Source organism: Thermobia domestica, chromosome 6 (assembly GCF_964235325.1).
Source record: "Thermobia domestica chromosome 6, izTheDome1.hap1.1, whole genome shotgun sequence".
Taxonomy (NCBI): Eukaryota; Metazoa; Arthropoda; class Insecta; order Zygentoma; family Lepismatidae; genus Thermobia; species Thermobia domestica.
In genome coordinates, this window is record NC_137459.1 from 302,443,444 (window position 1) to 302,464,232 (window position 20,789).

General features: G+C 34.3%; 2 pseudogenes; one reads left to right on the forward strand and one right to left on the reverse strand.

Moving 5' to 3' along the window:
- The first annotated feature begins 5,914 nt into the window (after positions 1-5,914).
- LOC145687804 (cytochrome c oxidase subunit 2 pseudogene) lies at positions 5,915-6,580 on the forward strand (annotated as a pseudogene).
- A 1,026-nt stretch (positions 6,581-7,606) lies between these two features.
- Positions 7,607-20,789, reverse strand: part of LOC145687602 (NADH-ubiquinone oxidoreductase chain 5 pseudogene) — a 38,114-nt pseudogene continuing 24,931 nt past the window's right edge.

Genomic DNA, 20,789 nt, shown 5'->3' on the forward strand with positions numbered 1-20,789 from the left:
AACCCAAAGAAAAAGTCAGCATAACACTTAGATAAGGAATTCTTAATCATACCAACAAAGACAAAAATAAACTAAAAACAGGGGCTAGATAGTAAGGATAATAGTTAGACATAGTAGGAAAAACTTGCTCCTTAGTAAATAACTTAATTGCATCTGCAAAAGGTTGAGGTAAACCGCAAATACCTACCTTATTGGGCCCTCGACGAATTTGAATATATCCTAAAACCTTCCGTTCTAACAAAGTTAAAAATGCAACCCCAATTAAAACACAAATAATCAAAATCAAGTAAGAAACCACACCTATAAAATAATCATAATACATTACTACCTGGACTCAATTCATCCATTCTTAGACCCTAAATCTAATGCACTTATCTGCCAAAGTAATTGCCTATTATTTTTATTCTCTAACAATAAATGTTATTAGTACTTGGTCCTTTCGTACTAAAGTACTATTTTCTAAATAAAGGATAGAAACCGATCTGGCTCACGCCGATCTGAACTCACATCATGTAAGATTTTAAAGGTCGAACAGACCTATATGCTAAGCTTCTGCACCTAGACAAAACCTTAATCCAACATCGAGGTCGCAATCTCTCTTGTCGATATGAACTCTCAAAAAAAATACGCTGTTATCCCTGAGGTAACTTAGTCTATTAATCATTAATAAAGGATCATAAAAATACTTAAAAGTAATTATACTAAGAAGAGTTTATTTTATCTTCTCGTCGCCCCAACGCAATAATCAAATAGCAAATTTATTCATTAGCAACTACAAAAATTACTGCTTAAATATAAAGATCTACAGGGTCTTATCGTCCTCTTAAATCATTTAAGCCTTTTCACTCAAAAGTAAAATTCAACGTTACGAATAAAGACAGTCTTTCACTCGTCCGACCTTTCATACAAGCCCACAATTAAAGGACTAATGATTATGCTACCTTCGCACGGTCAAAATACCGCGGCCGTTTAAAACCTCACTGGGCAGGTCAGACCTTCTATTTTAACAAAATGACATGTTTTTGATAAACAGGCGGATGAAACCTTTGCCGAATTCCTTTAACCGTTCTCACCAATATACTAATAACACCATTATAAATTGTCTTAACTAATTTAAGACAATAGTACAATAATAAATTAAATGCAATAAAATATGATAAATAACTCAAATAAGTTATAACAAAATTACAAATGATGGCTACTTCTAAGCCCACATCTTTCACTTAATATAAAACCACATTATAAATAAACAAAAGTAAAGAGCAAATCCCCCTTACTGTTACTCACAGCAAAACTATAATGAACCAAACTCACAACAAGTCTAACCGCAGCTGAATTAAATTCAATTCTTGTACAACCAGATATAATGGAAACCGAAAGGCATCTCACCACTAAAATAAAATTTATAAATAATATGCCACCTATAATACCATAATATTTTAGCTCTTTCCATTTCGGGAAATAATTATATAATAATATTATTTAGTGTCCCCTGATTTCATGTTTTCTTCCTTCCAAAAAAATTTCACTTATTTAAACATTCCCTTACGGTACTAATTAACTATAATATCAACAAATTAATTCTATACTCTATACAATAACATCAATTAAAGTTGATTCACTTAATCTCAATATAAAAAAACATATGTATAAGTATCTTCTTCAATCAAAATAATCTGAATTGCACAGAAACCTCCTCGATGTAAACGAATAGCTCAACTAACAAGCTCTATTTTGCTATTAATTCAATCTAGGCACACCTTCCGGTACACCCACTATGTTACGACTTATTTCACCTAAACAAATGAGAGCGACGGGCGATGTGTACATATCTTAGAGCCCTACTCATAATAGCAACATAACTAACATTACATTCAAATCCACCTTCATTTAAATAATTTCATAATAAAATCCGTATAAACATTCCATTGTACTCCATCTCCTCTTACTGATAAGCTGCACCTTGACCTGAAGTATTCCTCAATAAAGGTAATGAAGGTCTCTAACCTCTCCTTAATACCTTCAACTACGGCGGTATACAAACTGCTAAACGACAGTAAGTAAAACATATCGTGGATTGTCGATTACGGGACAGATTCCTCTGAACAGCCTAAAATACCGTCAAATCCTTTGAGTTTCATGAACATAACTACTATTACCCAGGTATTACATTTTACATTAAAAATAATAGGGTATCTAATCCTAGTTTAAAACATAATTTCATAGCCTCAAATATAGAACTCATTATTTTAAATAATAATTTCACCTAAAAATAAATAAAACATGCCCTTCAATTTAAATTTATAACTACAATTTAACCATCACTACCTCTTCCCTTCAACCCCCTCGTCTCACCGCGGCGGCTGGCACGAATTTCGCCGGGTCTCCTTAAACCTTAACTGCTTCAAACATTAATTAATAAACAAAAACAAGTACTGCGACCAATTATACTCCATTATTTACCTTTAAGATCAATAATATTTATTTCTTACCCGGGAGGTTACATGTACAACTAGTTAAACAAGAGAAGAAAAGCCAGGATAATACTTTATTATTAATTTATAACGCTAAAATAAATAATTATTAATTATGTATTTAGCTTAATTAATAAAAATTAGTATTAAATAAACCCTATTTCCCCCTTGTCTAGGATACAATTTTGTTTTTCCCCTCTCAAACAAAATTGTATCCTATACAAGTATATTTATTTTCCCCTCACACATATGCTGTAAAAACTAGCATATACTGGATACGTTAAGCTTATTAATATACCTTTAGCCGGTATCTCAGGCTAATTAGGAGGATTTAATAGATTTTCAAGTTTTAATTATTATTAATATATAATCTTTCTAAATTTAATTATTATAACACAATATTGATCTATTTAAATTATCATATACCACTATAAATAATTATTAAATAATAAGATGCCTGATTAAAGGATTATCGTGATAGGACAAATCAAGTATTTCAATATACTCTTATTACACCTAAAATAATTAAACTTTCACCTTTGACATAAAAAATCAACGTGCACCCTACACTAAGGTGTAGAAAGATAAGCTAAGATAAGCTAGTGGGCTCATACCCCGCCTATGAAGATTATTCTTCTTTTTCTAATGCTCACTAATCCTAAGACTCTTCTATTCTCTACAACACTTGTGTTAGGAACCCTTATTTCCCTAACCTCCTCGTCATGATTTGGTACTTGAATTGGTCTTGAAATTAACCTACTATCATTCATCCCCCTGATTTCAAAGACCAACAATCAACGTCACACCGAATCTGCTCTAAAATACTTTCTAGTACAGGCCATTGCAAGATCCTTACTTTAAATAGCAATCATCTTACTCTACATAGGGCTGCAAACTACATACTATTTAATCACTATTTCCTTACTTTTTAAAATAGGCGCAGCTCCCCTCCACTTCTGAATGCCCGAAGTAATAGAAGCCATACTCTGAATAGACTGCATTATTTTAATAACATGACAAAAACTAGCTCCTCTTGGCCTACTTTCTTACAGCTTAAAACCTACGAATCTAATTTACCTAACCTTAACCTTGTCTTTAGTAGTAGGCTCAATCGGAGGTTTAAATCAAACATTATCACGTAAAATCATAGCATTCTCATCTATTAATCACACTGGCTGAATACTTATAGCCCTACTATTAAGTGATATAGCATGATCCCTCTACTTTCTATTTTATGCCTTACTCTCAGCAATAGCAGTCACTCTTTTCGCAATAAACAAAATATTTCATATTAACCAAACCTTTTCTAATAAAATCATTGTAACAACAAAATTAGCTATTTTTACTAGTCTTTTATCTTTAGGTGGCCTTCCACCATTCTTAGGATTTTTACCTAAATGAATCATCATTATAAAAACTGCCGAACAAATATCATTTATTATCCTCACCCTAATAGTAATAACAGCACTAATTACCCTTTTCTATTATAAACGAATTGCTTACGCTGCCTTCATTATTAATCATCATAACCAAACATGAACATCTTTAATGAAAAAAATCAAGAAGCATCAATTAGGTCAATATTCATTATTACTTCATTAAGAGGCATAATTGTTTTGCCCCTAACTGTCAACATCCTTTAAACAAAGACTTTAAGTTTAAAAAAACTAATGGCCTTCAAAGCTATAAATAAAAGGCGATCTTTAGGTCTTAGTATATTAACTACTACTCGGGAATTGCAGTCCGATATCATAAATATTGACTATAAAACCTAATAGGAGGTTTATTAACCATAAATAGATTTACAATCTATCGCCTAATGCTTCGGCCACCCTATTTATTTCACTTGCAACGATGATTATTTTCTACAATCCATAAAGATATTGGCACAATATACTTGATTTTTGGGGCTTGAGCAGGAATAGTAGGAACATCACTAAGTCTTCTTATTCGAGCAGAACTTGGTCGACCGGGTAGTTTAATTGGTGACGATCAAATTTATAATGTAATTGTTACTGCTCATGCTTTCATTATAATTTTCTTCATAGTTATGCCAATTATAATTGGAGGCTTTGGTAATTGATTAGTACCTTTAATACTAGGAGCACCTGACATAGCATTCCCCCGCCTAAACAACATAAGATTTTGATTACTGCCACCCTCACTAACCCTGCTATTAACAGGAAGAATTGTAGAGAGTGGTGCAGGAACTGGATGAACTGTATATCCTCCTCTCTCTAGAGCCATTGCTCACGCTGGAGCCTCTGTCGATCTTTCTATTTTCTCCCTCAATCTAGCTGGTGTATCCTCAATTCTTGGGGCAGTAAATTTTATTACAACTGTAATTAACATGCGAACTCCTGGAATAACTTTAGAACGAATACCATTATTTGTTTGATCTGTAGTAATTACTGCTGTATTACTTCTTTTTATCTCTTCCTGTATTAGCAGGAGCTATTACAATACTCTTAACTGACCGAAATCTTAATACCTCCTTCTTTGATCCTTCAGGAGGAGGAGATCCAATTCTATATCAACACCTATTCTGATTCTTCGGTCATCCTGAAGTTTACATTTTAATTCTTCCAGGATTCGGCATAATTTCACATATTGTAACCCAAGAAAGTGGTAAAAAGGAAACTTTTGGTGTTTTAGGAATAATTTATGCAATGTTAGCAATTGGGTTCTTAGGATTTATTGTTTGAGCCCACCATATATTCACTGTTGGCATGGACGTTGACACTCGCGCTTACTTTACTGCAGCCACAATAATCATTGCTGTTCCTACAGGAATTAAAGTATTTAGATGAATCGCCACGGAGCACAAATAACTTATTCACCTTCAATTTTATGAACCTTAGGCTTCATTTTCCTATTTACTGCAGGTGGTCTCACAGGAGTCGTATTAGCAAACTCATCTTTAGATATTGTTCTCCACGACACTTATTATTTAGTAGCACATTTTCACTATGTACTATCCATAGGTGCCGTGTTCGCTATCATAGCAGGACTTATTCATTGATTCCCCTTATTTAGAGGAACAACAATAAACCCCACATGATTAAAAATTCAATTCTTAGTAATATTTATAGCAGTAAATATCACATTCTTCCGTCAACATTTTTTAGGCCTAAGTGGAATACCTCGTCGGTATTCGGATTACCCAGACGCCTATACTACATGAAATATAGTATCAAGCATTGGTTCATTCCTCTCTTTCATCGCCGTCTTAGTGCTTGTAATTATTATATGAGAAGCCTTCGCAAGAGCTCGACCAGTAATCTTTTCGGATCAACAAACAACATCTCTAGAATGATTCCAGAACCTACCGCCCGCAGAACATAGTTATGCAGAACTTCCCTTACTAACAAACTTCTAAGGTGGCAGATAAGTGCATTGGGTCTAAGCCCCAAATATAAGAATAATCGTCTTCCTTAGAAATGGCCATTTGAAATCAGCTAGGTCTTCAAGATGCAGCATCCCCTGTAATAGAACAAATAATATTTTTTCATGATCATACAATACTCATTGTAACCATAATTACAGTTCTTGTAGGTTATCTACTAGCCTCTCTTCTACCAAACACATATATTAACCGCAACTTATTAGAGGGGCAAACTCTAGAAACTATTTGAACAATCTTGCCTGCCATTACGCTAATCTTCATTGCTCTCCCGCCCTTACGACTCCTATACTTACTAGATGAAATTCATCAACCAGCAATCACTCTTAAAACAATTGGACATCAATGATACTGAAGTTATGAATACTCTGATTTCTCCTTAACAGAATTTGATTCTTACATAATACCTATCAATGAAATAAATCCTAATTCATTTCGCCTACTAGATGTAGACAATCGTATTGTATTGGCTATTAATATTGATATTCGTATCCTAATTACCGCTGCCGATATTCTTCACTCATGGGCTATGCCCGCCTTTGGTATTAAGGCAGATGCTACTCCAGGACGCTTAAATCAAGTAGCAGCTAATATTACACGCACAGGTCTATTCTTCGGTCAATGTTCAGAAATCTGTGGTGCAAATCACAGTTTCATGCCAATTGTTATTGAGGCCTGCCCTCGTTCAGTATTCATTAAATGAATAACAAAAATAATACAAGAACTTTCATTGGATGGCTGAAAGTAAGCAATGGTCTCTTAAACCAAAAGATAGTAAAATAACAATTACTTCCAATGGAAAAATTAGTTAAATTATAACGTAAGCATGTCAAGCTTAAATTACTACCCAATAGTATTTTTCTATTCCACAAATATCCCCCCTAAAATGACTCATCCTATTTATTATATTTTCTGTATGCTACCTTCTATTTGCATATATTATATATTTTAATTCAAATACACCTGATCCTTCCTTAAGCGACACTAATACCAAGAAAACAACCATAAATTGAAAGTGATAACAAACCTTTTTTCAACCTTTGACCCCTCTACTTCAATTATAAATATATAATTTAACTGACTCAGAACGGTAATTGGACTTCTAATTATTCCAATTCCATTCTGATTCTTACCAGGACGACCAAACATTCTATGAAATAAAATTACCTTAACTCTTCATAAGGAATTCAAAATTATTCTCGGTCCCACTAGTTATCAAGGAAGAACCTTCCTATTTATTTTCTTATTCTCCTTCATCTTGTTCAACAATTGTATAGGCCTATTCCCTTATGTATTCACCAGCTCTAGTCACCTAACCTTCACACTAACTCTCGCCCTCCCTCTTTGAATAAGCTTCATAATCCATGGCTGAGTCAATCACACTCAACATATATTTGCCCATCTCGTTCCTTCTGGAACTCCGGCCCCTCTCATGCCATTCATAGTGTGCATTGAAATAATTAGCAACATCATTCGGCCGGGAACCCTAGCTGTTCGACTAATAGCAAACATAATTGCAGGCCATCTCCTCTTAACCTTATTGGGTAATACAGGCCCTTCTTTATCTATCTCCATACTCTCATTACTAATAATTGGACAAATTGCCCTCCTAATATTAGAATCTGCCGTCGCAGTAATTCAATCATACGTATTTGCAGTCCTAGTTACACTATACTCAAGAGAAGTTACTTACGTCAGCACCACAAAATCATCCTTACCACCTTGTTGATCAAAGTCCTTGGCCACTTACTGGGGCCTTAGGTGCCTTAATTACAACTACGGGACTCACTAAATGATTCCACCAATATGACCCCTCTCTATTCTTCCTAGGCATATTAATCACATTACTGACTATAATTCAATGATGACGAGATGTAACTCGAGAAGGAACATATCAAGGATTACACACTATACAAGTTACATTAGGTCTTCGGTGAGGTATAATTTTATTTATTATTTCTGAAGTATTCTTTTTTGTTTCATTTTTCTGAGCCTCCTTCCATAGTAGACTAGCACCAACAGTAGAAATTGGATCTTTCTGACCCCCAGCAGGCATTGTACCATTCAACCCAATACACATTCCTCGTCTTAATACTGCAATTCTACTGGCCTCAGGAGTTACTGTAACATGAGCTCATCACAGACTAATAGAGGGTAACCACACTCAAGCCACACAAGGCCTACTACTCACAATCCTTCTAGGCTTATATTTTACTGCTCTACAAGCATACGAATATTATGAAGCACCATTCACCATCACAGATGCTGTATATGGCTCAACATTTTTCATAGCAATAGGCTTCCATGGTCTTCACGTTATTATTGGTTCCACATTCCTAGCCACTTGTTTATTACGCCACCTTTTATCACATTTCTCTCCTACTCATCATTTCGGGTTTGAAGCCGCTGCTTGATATTGACATTTTGTAGATGTAGTATGATTATTCCTTTACATTTCTATTTATTGATGAGGATGTTAAGCCTATTTAATATATATAGTATATTTGACTTCCAATCAAAAGGATCATTAAATGAAATAGGCAATTAATACAGTCTTAACAACCGGCCTACTAACTATTATTATTTGCTTAATCGTTATAGCCATTTCAACTCTTCTTTCCAAGAAAGTTATTAACGATCGAGAAATAAATTCTCCCTTTGAGTGCGGATTTGATCCTAAATCATCAGCCCGAATTCCCTTCTATCTACGATTTTTCCTCATCGCCGTAATTGTTCTCATCTTCGACGTAGAAATTGCCCTTCTACTACCAATAACGATTACTATTAACAACACTAATACACTATCATGATCTCTGGTTAGACTAACATTCTTAGTAATCCTCCTAATAGGCCTTTATCATGAATGAAATCAAGGGTCCTTAACATGAGCTGACTAATGAAACGGGATAATAGTTAAGTATAATATTTGGTTTGCATCCAAAAGGTGTTGCTATCAACTTATCTCATAAGTAGGAAGCAAACAATTGCACTCAGTTTCGACCTGAACCTTTGGTCTATTGGCCCCTACTTGTTAGTTGAAGCCAAAAAGAGGCATTTCACTGTTAATGATACCATTAGTATTCCCTACCCCAACTAAGGAGATGTGAATTAATCAAGAAGAAGCTGCTAACTTTTATCTTTTAGCGGATTAGACCGTTAACATCTCTTAATATAAAATAACTATAACCCCCTTAGTATAAATATTACATTACCTTTTCGGGGTAAAAAAGAGAGTACTCTCAGGGAGTATGTTTAGGGAATATAATTCTTCTTAGTATCTTCAATACTATGCTTTCAATATAAGCTACCTAAATACACAAATATAAAGAAACAAAGGAAAATTGTAAAAAATAAAAAAATAATAAATACATTTTAAATAAATTGTCTTGTGATTGTTGAATTAATATTGAACCATCCTTAAAACTACTATACATGCCTTGAGCACCAAGATATTCTCTCCATCCTTGATCAATATTATTATAATATACACCCCCTACATATAAAGGGAATTTAATAATATAATTTGTTGATAAGTAAGGTAAAAATCATATGTTTCCTATTATTGTAGAGCTAAAATAAAACTTCACACACGTTAAAGACTGCCCAATAGAATAACTTGATAGTAGAATACCAACCCACAAGCCTACCACACTTACAAGTAATGCACCCGTTTTTAAGTATAAAGGTAAAACAACACAATTAACGGTAGGAAAAATCAATCAACTCAATGTTGCACCCCCCAAAATTGCCATCACTACTAATCCTAATATTCCCTTACACATAGTCCAACCTTCATTATCACTAATAGAATGAATATTAGTACCCCCAAATCCCTTACCCGTTAAATAAAATCTTAAACGTACTGAATAACATACAGCTAGGCCCGTAGAAAAAAAATAATAAGAAAAAGCTGACTACATTAATTAAAGACAAAGAAAAAATTTTCAAATTTAAGTCCTTAGAATAAAACCCAGCTAAAAATGGCATTCCACATAAAGCCAAGTTAGCTACATTTAAACAAGACAAAGTAAGGGGCATCTGACTTACAAGTGCTCCTATTCTACGAATATCTTGTGTATCTCCTACACCATGAATTATTGCTCCTGCACATAAAAAAAGTAATGCCTTAAATAAAGCATGTGTCAATAGATGAAAAAAAGCCAATACAGGAAATCCTATGGACAAAATTATTATTATAAGACCAAGCTGACATAGAGTAGATAAAGCAATAATCTTCTTCAAATCATATTCATAATTAGCGCCAATACCAGCTATAAATATTGTCAGTCCTGACAATAAAAGTAATACATCTCCCGCATAAACACTTAATAAAACGTCTCTAAAACGAATTATCAAGTAAACTCGTGCAGTCACAAGTGTAGAAGAATGTACTAATGCTGATACTGGTGTAGGAGCAGCTATTGCCGCCGGCAACCACGCAGAAAAAGGAATTTGTGCACTTTTTGTTATTGCCGCCAAAATAATTAAGCTAGAGATAATTACTATCTCATTATTATTTAAAACTCTATGCAAATAAAATACATAATTTCAACTTCCATAATTCAACATTCAAGCAATAACTAACAAAATTGCTACGTCTCCAATACGATTAGAAAGGGCGGTTAACATGCCAGCATTATAAGACCGTACATTTTCATAATAAATAACTAAGCAATATGACACTAACCCTAGTCCATCTCATCCAAGGAGGATTCTAATTAAATTAGGAGAAACAATCAATAAAACTATCGAAAGAACAAATATTAATACAAGCATAATAAATCGATTAAGATATCGTTCAGATCCTATATACTGTCCACTATAATAAATTACCATTCTAGAAATATAAAGTGCAAATCTTATAAATATAAATGATATTCAATCAAATAGAAGAGTTATAACAATTTTATTTCTATTAAAATAAATAACTTCTCACTCAATAAATACACTATATCTATTGATTAAAAAATTCAAGCCTATTAGAAATAAAAAAAACACTTATTCTACTTAAAAAAACAAATCTAGTCACACAAATTGAAAAAGGTCAAACCATGGCCTAAGGGCAATAAACCTTCTTTAATTCCGCAAACTAAAATTTTATCCTAAACTACTCAAGCAACTACAATCATATAAATCTCGGCCCTTCAAAAAAGATCAATAAATTTAAAGGCAATCAGTGTAACATCAATATTAAATATTCTCGCACGCTTCCTCCTCAACAAGAAGATAAATTAGAGTAAGGCATTCCGTGTTGAGTATATGAATATAAATACAATCTATAAGCAGCTCTAAAAAGAGATAGTAAAGCTAACCCTAACATACTTAATCAAGACCAACCAACGATTCTATTTAACAGACTAATTTCTCCTAATAAATTTAATGTTGGTGGTGCAACTATATTAGCAATTCTTAATAAAAATCATCACATCCATAGACTCGGCATAAAAGATAATATTCCTTGATTGATTAACAGTTTTCGACTCCCTAAACGTTCATAAGAAATATTTGCAAGACAAAATAATCCCGAAGAACATAGACCGCGGGCAATTATTAATGTAAGAGCACCTCTAAATCCTCATAATCCCATCGTTAGTAGTCCCATCAACACTAACCCTATATGAGCAACAGAAGAATAAGCAATTAAAGATTTTACATCAACTTGTCGTAAGCACACTAATCTAACCGATCAAATACCCACAACTCTAATACCAAATCAAATTAAATTTATATTTACAGCCACATTTTCTATAAAATATAGAATACGTAATAACCCATTAATGAATAAAATTCTAAAAGCATCAAGAGAAAGTATAAACTTATCTTTAGTCCCCAAAACTAAAATTGTAATAAACTATCTCTTGAAATTAAAATAACCTGAATATTACTTATAATTTTAGTAGTTTTAAGATTTATTCTAATTCAAATATCTCACCACCTATCAATAGGGCTAATACTCATTGTCAACACTATTACTACCTGCTTAACTATTTCAACTATAAGAGAATCTCCTTGATTTTCTTATAATCTCTTCTTAGTTTTTCTAGGAGGCATATTAGTTCTATTTATTTATGTTACAAGACTAGCATCAAATGAAATATTTGCTTTAACACCTAACCTTTTCCTACTAATTTTCCTAGTTCCATTGCTGCCCACGTTTCACTACTTACAAGATAAACACAACGTTTCGTATTTTTTATACTTTTAACAGATCAAACACTCCACTGCTTCCCAAACTGGGGAGGCTACCCCTTAGAAGCATGAAAGAAAATAAAGATGGCACATATTAATACCATGAATTGCAAAATTAATTTTAGATTCTAAAGACATCAGATTTTTTCTTTTTAACCACGATTAACTAATCCTTGTATTAAACAAACTTCCGATTAAATATTGACATTTTATTTTGCTGATTCCAGTATCCACTCTATAAGGCAGAAACATGAACATTATGAAAAACCGATGAAAAAATTGCAGGCTTTCGAAACGTGTGCATGGAAAAGAAAGCAGAGAATTAGCTGTGTTGAACGGAAAACGAATGAGAAGGTGTTAGAAATATTAGCAGTAGGGTAAAAGAGAATTTTAGATATTGTTAAGAGGAAGAAGAGGAACTGGTTGTAATGTTGGCTGAGGATAAAACTGTATTATGAGGGATGTGGTAGAGACTATGGTGGAAGGAAATGGAAGGAGGGAGCGAAGGAGACTCTAGTTGAAGGAAGATATTAAAACAGAAAATTGTTACATCAAGACGATGATACTCTCCAAATGTTTATTTATTGAAAATCTTCTTGACGTTTTTGAAACAAACGACTTGTCTTTAAATCAATGAATAACAAGCGATTGGCCATGATTTCGAATCGAAATTTGAATGTGTGGGGAGCAGTGTGAATTTAGCCTCCGCAACTTTCTTTTTGTGAACATGTACGTACGTTCTTCGAAACAAACGACGTTTTCTCCAAAACAATCAATAACAAACGAAAAACAAACGATTGGCTTCAGTTTCGAATCGAAATTTGAAAATGGAAGGGAAATGTGAAGTTGCCACCCACCCGATTTTGTTATGCAAATATATATGTACGGTATTCGAAACAAACTATTTTTTTTCTGAAAACAATCAATGACCCACGTAAAACAAACGATTGACCTCGGTTTCGGAACAAAATTTGAAAGTGTTGCAGCGGAAAGTTGGAACCCCAACCTTGTTTTGCCAATATATCTGTACGTTTATCGAAACAAACTATTTTTACTTCTAAACAATCAATAACAAACGAAAAGCGAAGAATTCGCTTCGGTTTCGAATCGAAATTTCAAAACGACGGGGGGGTAGTGTGTGGCTGCCCCCAACTTTATTTTGTGAATATTTCTATACGTTTTTCGAAGCATACTACTTTTTCTTCAAAACAGTAAATAACAAACAAACAAAAAGACAAAAAAAAACAAAGCATTGGCTTCTGTTTCGAATGAAAAGTTTAAGGTGACAGGGGCTAGTGTTTAGTTGCCCCCCAACTTCATTTTGTGAATATGTGTATACGCTTTTCGAAACAAACGACCATTTCATGAAAACAACAAATAACAATCCAAAAGCAAACGATTGGCTTCGGTTTCGAGGCAAAATTTCAATTTAGTAAACCCAGGGTGACGTTGTCCACCCCCAAAGTTTACTTAAAGAAAATCTCGTTATTCTTTTTAGAAACGAACGATTTCTTTTCAAAACAGTCAATAACATACGAAAAACAAGCAACTGGCTTCGGTTACTAATAGAAATTTGAAAGTGGTGGGCTGGTGTGAAGATGGCCCCCAACATTATTTTTTGAATATGTTTCTTGTTTCTCGAAACAAATAGATTTTTTCCTCAAAACAATCAATAACGAACGAAAAGCAAACGATTGACTTCGGTTTCGAATCGAAATTTGAAAGTGGAGTGTCTATTGTGAAGTTGCCCGTCATCTTTAATTTGTGTATATGTCTGTACGTTATTCGAAACAAACGAATGTTTCTTCAAAACAATCAATAACAATCAAAAAATCTATTTTCTTCGGATTCGAATCGAAATTTGAAAATGGTAGGGAAATGTGAAGTTGCTCCCGCTGATTTTATCTTCTGAATATCTCTGTACGTTTTTAGAAACAAACGACTTTTTCCTCAAAACAATTAATAACAAACGAAAAACAAACGATTGACTTCGGTTTCGAAACAAAATTTTGAAGTGAGGGCTAATGTGAAGTTGCCCCCTCCCCAACATTATTTTGTGAATATTTCTGTACATTAAAAAAAACGATTTTTACTTCAAAACAATTAATAACCAACGAAAAACAACGGATGGGCTTTGGTTTTGAATAGAAAGTTGAAAGTGGTTGGCTAGTATGAAATTGGCCTCCAAACGTTATTTTATGAATATGTCTGTGCGTTTTTTGAAACATACGAATGTTTCTTCAAAACAATAAAGAACTAAAGATAAAAAAAAACGAATCGCTTCGGTTTCGAGACGGGATTTCAAACTAGGTAACGTGAAGTTCTCCATCCCCAAAATTTATTAAGAGAAAATCTCCTTAACTTTTTTGAAACAACTATTTTTTCTTCAAAACAATAATAACAAACGGTAAAGAAACGATTGGTTTCACTTTCGAGTCGAAATTTGAAAGTGGGAGGCAGCGTGAATTTGAGCTTCCCAACTTTATTCTGTGAATTCGTCCGTAAGTTTTTCGAAACAAACATTCAATAACAATCTAAAAGCAAACGATTTTCTTCGGTTTCGAATCGAAATATTGGAAGTTAGGGGCTAGTGTGAATTTGACCCAAGCCCTGCAAACCATTTCTTATGAATATTTCTATACGTTTTTCAAACATACGAACGTTTCTTTAAAACAATAGATTGCAACTAGAAGCAAAGGATTGGCTTCGTTTTCAAGTCGAAATTTCAAACTAGGGAGCCCAGCTTGAAGTTGCTCACCCAAAAGTTAACTTAGTTAAAATCTCTTTAACTTCTTAGAAACAAACGATATTTTCTTCAAGTAATAAATACATGTAATAAACAATTGACTTCGGTTTCGAATCGAAATTTGAAAGTGGGGGCTAATGTGAAGTTGACCTCCAAACGTTTTTTTATGAATATGTCTGTGCGTTTTTCGAAAACACGAATGTTTCTTCAAAACAATAAATAACTAACGGAAAACAAACGATTGCCATCGGTTTCGAATCGAAATTTTAAAATGGAAGGGAAATGGGAAGTTGCCCCCACCCCAACTCTATTTTGTGCATACGTCTCTACCTTTTTGAACCAAACGAATTCTTCTTCAAAACAATACATAATAAATGAAAAACAAACAATTGGCTTCGGTTTCAAGTCGAAATTCCAAAGTAAGGAGCGCAGCGTCACGTTGCCAAACCCCAAAATTTACATAGTAAAAATCCGCTTAACTTTTCCGAAACCAACGATTTTTTCTTCAAAAATAAGAAATAAAAACAAACGATTATCTTGGTTACGAATCGAAATTTGAAAGTGGGTGCTAGTGTCAGGTTGCCCCTTCAGCATTATTTTCAAAAAAAAATTCTGTATGTTTTTCGCAACAAACATTTTTCTTCAGTGCAATAAATAAACGAGAAACAAACGATTTGCTTTGGTTTCGAGTAGAAATTTGAAAGTGTGGGGCTAGTATGAAGTTGCCCCTAGCGGCAACATTATTTTGTGAATATGTATGTACGTTTTTTTTCGAAACAAACGAATATTTCCTTAAAACAATAAATAACAAAAGAAAAGCAAACGATTTGCTTCGGTTTTGAATAAAAATGTTTGAAGTGGAAGGGCAGCGGGATGTTGGCCACCCAACCTTCTTTTGTGAATATATCTGTACGTTTTTCGAAACAAACGATTTTTTTTCTTAAACACAATCAATACAAATGTAAACTAACTATTTTCTTCGGTTTCAGATCGAAATTTGAAAGTGTAGGGCTAGTTTGAAGTTGGCTCCTCAACATTATTTTGTTAATATTTTTGTATGTTTTTCAAAACAAACTATTTTTCTTCAAAACAATCAATAACGAGAAAAACACCGAGTATTGTCTTCGGTCTCGAATCAAAATTTGAAAGTGACGGTAGCTAGAGTGTAGTTGCCCCAGCTTTATTTTGTGAATATGCCTTTACGGTTTTCGAAACAAATCAACGTTTATTCAAAATAATAAGTAACAAACCAACAACAAACCTGTGGCTTTGGTTTGGAGTCGACGGGAGCCCAGAGTGAAGTTGCCCAGTCCCAAAGTTTAATTAGTGTATATCTCCTTACCTTTTTCCAAACAAACGACTTTCTCTTCAAAACAATAAATAACTAACAAAACACAAACGAATGAATACGGTTTCGAACGAAATTTCAAAATAGGTAGCCCAGCGTGAAGTTTCCTACATCCCAAAGTTTACTTAGTGAAAATATCCTTATTTTTTAGAAACAAACGATTTTTTATTCAAAACCATCAATAACAAACGAAAAACAATAGATTGGCTTCAGTTTCGTATCGAAATTTGAAAGTGGTGAGCTAGTAAGAAGATGGCTCCCCAACATTATTTTTTTTTTTTGAAAAGTTTTTTACATTTTTCTAAACAAACGATTTCTTCCTCAAAACAATCAATAACGAGCGAAAAACAATTTAACGTCGATTAACAATAATTAACGTCGATTTCGAATCGCAATTTGACAGTGGGATGTCTATTGTGAAGTTGCCTGTCGTATTTATTTTGTGTATATGTCTCTACGTTATTCGAAACAAACGAATGTTTCTTCAAAACAATCAATAAAGTAGTAATTGCATGACTTGGCCGAAGTTTAGACTTTGACCCCGACCTTTATGACGTCATAGGTCAAAGGTCAATGACCTTGGCCCGGGGTGAATGACCTAGGGGACTTAGGACCACCCCCTCTAAATTTTGGCAGGGGTACCTTGGCCCACCCCCTAAATTTTGGCAGGAGTACGTAGGACCACCCCCCTTAAATTTTGGAAATTGCCAAATCTAAAAATTTGGTATGGTAGCCTAGGACCATAGTATGTACCTCTATCAGTATTGGGGGTCTATGTCGTTCCCTTTCATGGGTAAAAAATTGCCAAAAATTCAAATTTCAGGTGTTTTTGACCTAATTTATCCCCTTTGATGAGGTGTTATTACCCTATATGGTTATATAGGCGTATACAGGGGTCCATTACCTTTCATAAGACATGGGTATATTAATGCACCCCTTGAAAAATTTGGGAGGGGTACCTTGGCCCACCACTTAAATTTTGGAAATTGACCAATTTAAACATTGGGTATTATAGTACAGGACCTTAATATGTATTATGATAAATGTGGGTGGTCCACCTCATTTCCTTCTAGGGGTACAAAATTGCCAAAAATATAAACGTAAGCAGTACGTTATACCACGTGTTTGGTTTTTGGTCGATTTTATCCCCTTTGATGAGGTGTTATTATCCTATATAGTTATATGGTCATGTATAGGGGTCCATTCCCTTTCATAAGATATGGGTATATTTGTGCACCCCTTTAAAAATTTGGGAGGGGTACCTTGGCCCACCCCTTAAATTTTGGAAATTGCCCAATTTCAACATTTGGTATTATAGTACTGGACCCTAACATGTATTATGATAAATTTGGGTGGTCCACCTCGTTCCTTTTTAGGGGTACAAAATTGCCAAAATTTTAGTACAACCACGGGTTTGGTATTTGGTACATTTTATCCCCCTTTGATGAGGTCCTATTACCTTATATGGTTATATGGTCATGTATAGGGGTCCATTATCTATCATAAGACATGGGTACATTGGTGCACCCCGGGAGGGGTATCTTGGCCCACCCCTTAAATTTTGGAAAATGCCCAATTTAAACATTTGGTATTATAGTACAGAACCTCAATATGTATCATGATAAATTTGGATGGTCCACATCGTTCCCTTTTAGGGGTACAAAATTGCCAAAATATAAACGTTGTACCACGTGTTTGGTTTTTGGTCCATTTTATCCCCTTTGATGAGATTCTATGATTACAGGGGTCCATTTCCTATCATAAGACATGGGTATGTTGTTGCACCCTTCTTAAATTTTGGCAATGGGGGTCCAGTGAAATTGTCCAATTGAAGCATAGTACAGGACCTCAATATGTTTCGGTGGTCCTATTGTCAAATTTTTAAGTGCAACCACGTGTTCGGTTACTGACTCAATTTATCCTATTTGATAAGGTTAAAAGGTATGGATGGGTATCCCCTTTCAATTTGGTAGGACCCTTCGGGTGTAGTACGGTCACGTGATCAATGATTTGGTTTTGATGCGCGACGAGGTCCCTGGTCAATGTTCTCTAGGAATTAGGTGGAAATTTTGCCCAGGGTTCTCGTCTTATATCGCACAGTTCTTTAGGAAAATCTGATAACGTTATATGTGGAATGGACAATAAAAACACATAAATAAGCATAAATTGTAATTTATTCATTTTTCTGGTTTCTTCTTTTTCTTTCTTATTGACAATGTTTGTATATTGAGCTGGGTTTCTTCATTAGACCGCCTCCTCTTCTTGATTGCGATGATTTGTTTCCATGTTTTGCAGCATAGCGCCCGTTTGCAAAGCTTCGTATTGTGAATTCTGTAAAAAAGAACGAGCAAAAAGATGATTAGTATAGAAATAAATGATGATAAAACAAATACACTTACAATGATAAATATGATAAAATTACCTGGAATGTATTTTGCAGCAGTCTACGATCATTAACCGTGGGTAATGTTGTGAACAAATATTGAATTTCACGCAGAGATTTTCCTTGGGCTTTACAGCACAAATAAAAATAAGCATAATAGCCACATACGGATGAACCAAGACTTTGCATTTGGCTATTATTATATTTATAGTACATACAATGAAGTTTTAAGAATGCAACATGTTGTGGTACATAAGGAGGAAGGCCATAGCTGTCAAAATATTCTCCAACACCGCGATTATCAATATAAATTGCAATCCAATGACTTCCTAGTTTTGTAGATGGATCTGTATTTACAATGATTGCCAGAGGAAGAGAAATCCGTGAGGGCAACTCATCGCTTGCAAATACCCCAGTAAAATGATTTCTGAACAACGGACTACCGTTTAAAGCACTAGCTAATTGTAATGTATTCAACATCGTGAATGGAAATGATACATAACGTATACGTACCTTGTAATTTAAAAGTCCAGGATAATGTTGCGCTGGTGGTCTATCTCTAGGAGTGAAGAAAACTCCCCATACACAATACAGTTTGCAGGTGCTGCTAATTTCTCTTGGAAATGAACTTCCAATCGGATGGCTCCATGTCGTTGTAAATTCCAATAGTGACAATCTCCAGCAGAAGAATCGGGAGTTAGGTCAAATACAAACAGTGTATATCCCTTCTTGTAGTCGGCTCTTGAAATTGTATTTCCAGTATTGGTAAAATGTATGCCAGAGCCTGAGAACAATGTGTGGTACGATGAAATGTAGAGATTTTCTTCAAAGTTGGGTTGCAATGGTTTTGAAGGTACAGCTTTTCCATCCACGTACAATGTAAAGAAATTAATGTTTAGATGTTGAAATTCAAATGGATTGGTGGTAATAGTTCCACTGGATGCTTCATTCGATGTAAATCCTACAATAATACGATTTGGCAATGTTCCCATAAACAGGTTATCAATAGTTTTGGATTGTATATCCTTCGGGATGGTAAATGATTTCATTTGAACCCTTGTCAGAGGATACTTTGCCGGTGTAGATTGTAAAATTTTATTGTGTGCCAATTTGACACTAGGGCTGATGCTGACTTTTTTCACCTGCAACGATGCATCTAGAATATTGATTTTTGCATTGACACCAATTTCACCGGCCATGAGACAAAAGTTTGGTTTTGCAGGAATAAGTTTCACACGTAATTCCACTCCATGAATTAAAAATTTATCTTGATTAAAAATGTCACAATGAAGATGTCCAATCATATCGAATTTCATACTTTGTTTTGTCAGTTCATAGCGTTGTTGAAATCCTTTGTTCTCACTTGTGGTTGCGTTCATATGACCAGCCGTATCTTGATACCACATTGCTGTTTGTAAATGTGTATTTTTAGCTCCATCACTATAATTGAGCAGTGTTTCCATGTACGAACGATATGGATGATTATGTGACGGAAATGAAATCAGTTTATTGTTCAAGTAGATTTGTACTTCACTAAACATAGCATTTAGAAAATCATTGACAGGTGCAATTGCTTTATCCGTATTGGTGAAGGAGGAACCATCTGGTTTCACAATTTGTGCTTGGATGTATAATAAGGTTTGTGGCAAATCAATGTATTCATCACTGCTACCACTCACTACAAATTCTATTGGTGAATTTTCAGCTATTGCATAATTGGTTTGTAGCCTATAATACGATTGTCCAGAACGCTGGTTTGCGTGGGTAACGTTGAAAAAATGTCCAATTCAGTTTTTACACATTCACAGGATTGATGATGTAAGAAAGCCATCGTTGAATTAATCAAAAATATCTGGTGACGATGCCAATGATTTCTTCTTCTTCTTATGTGTTAATTTACGTCTCTTCGTAGGATTGATGATGTTGTTGATCGTTGGAAGGTCAACCTCAAACTGAGAGCAGTCATCCCATTTTCGTTTATGATATCCACTTCCCAGCATAGTTTTCAACTTATTTTTAGCTTTTTCTTGTAAATTTGATTTTGCCTCTTGCATACGTTGATGAAACGATTCTTCCAGCGGTTGATTCGAGATCACCACATCATTAATCATATTGACACCTGATTTTAATAATTCTTTTCCCACAGTTTTAGCGCCTTGCTTCACAAGTGGTAACACTGAACGAAATAAGCCACCAAGGAAACTTCCAATGCCATGTCCTGCTTGATAGGGACTTCCCACATAGAC